The sequence below is a fragment of the Orycteropus afer genome, unplaced genomic scaffold (assembly GCF_000298275.1).
Source record: "Orycteropus afer afer isolate SDZICR_OR568_19922 unplaced genomic scaffold, OryAfe1.0 scaffold01220, whole genome shotgun sequence".
Taxonomy (NCBI): Eukaryota; Metazoa; Chordata; class Mammalia; order Tubulidentata; family Orycteropodidae; genus Orycteropus; species Orycteropus afer.
Genome location: NW_006922807.1, coordinates 140,609 through 141,931, shown reverse-complemented (window position 1 = coordinate 141,931; position 1,323 = coordinate 140,609).

The following is a 1,323-nucleotide window of genomic DNA, read 5'->3' as shown; positions in this document are numbered from 1 at the left end:
CTAATCCTGTCTAATTAATTACAAGTTGTTTTTGTTGTTGGTTGTTACACGCCATCCAGTCAGCTTCAACTCATAGAGAACCCATGTAGTACAACATGGGGTCCTGGTCCTGGGCCATCCTCACAAACTTTGATAAACTTGAGCCCATCCTTGCAGCCACTCTATCAATCCATCTTGTTAAGGGTCTTTCCCTTTCATTCACCTCTATTTGACCAAGCATGATATCTTTCTCCCAGGAATGGTCCCATCTGACAACATGACCAAATTACATGAAATGATGTCTGGCCATTCTCAATTCCAAGAAGCATGCTGGCTGCATTTGCTCCCAGGACAGATTTGTTCATTCCTCTGGGCAGTCCATGTGACCCTTCATATTCTTCCTCAGCACAATTCAAAAGCATCAACTCTTCTTTGGACCTTATTCATGGTCCAGCTTTCACATGCATATGAGGTTATTTAAAATCCATGGTTTGGGTTAGGCACACTTTAGTCTTCAAAGTAAAGTGTTTGCTTCTTACCATTTTAAAGAGGTTTTTTTTGCAGCACTTTTGCCAAGTGCAATGCAACTTCTGATTTCTTGACTGCTGCTTCCATGGGTGTTGATTACTCATCCAAGTAAAACAAAATTCCGGAAAACTTCTATCTTTTTTCCATTAATATTGATGCTGCTTATTGGTCTAGTTGTGAGGATTTTTCTTTTCTTTATGTTGAGGTTCAATCCATGATGAATTTTTGATCTTCATCGTAAGTGCTTGAGGTTACCTTCAATTTCAGCAAGCAAGTTTGTGTCATCTGCACATCACAGAATGTTATGTATCTTCCCCCAATCCTGATGCCATTTTCTTCTTCATATAGTCTACTTTCTCAGATTATTTGCTCTGAATACAAATTGAATAGATATCATGAAAAGACACACATCCTTCCTGATTTAAATCATGCAGTATCCCCTTGTTCTGTTGGAATGACAGCCTCTTGGTCTATGTATAGTTTCCTCACGAGCACAATGAATTGTTCTGGAATTACTATTATTTGCATTGTGATCTGCACAGATGAATGACTTTGCATAGTCATAAAACACAGGTAAAAATCTTTCTGCTATTCTTTGCTTTCAACCACGATCCATGTGACATCATCAGTGATAGCACTCATTCAATATCCTCTTCTGAATCCAGCTTGAATTTCTGGAAGTTCCCTCTCAATATATTGTTTCAACCATTTTTGAATTATTTTCAGCAAAATTTTACTTGAGTGTCATATTAATATTCAATAATTTCCACATTCTGTTGGATCACCTTTCTTCAGAATGGGCAAAAATATTGGTCT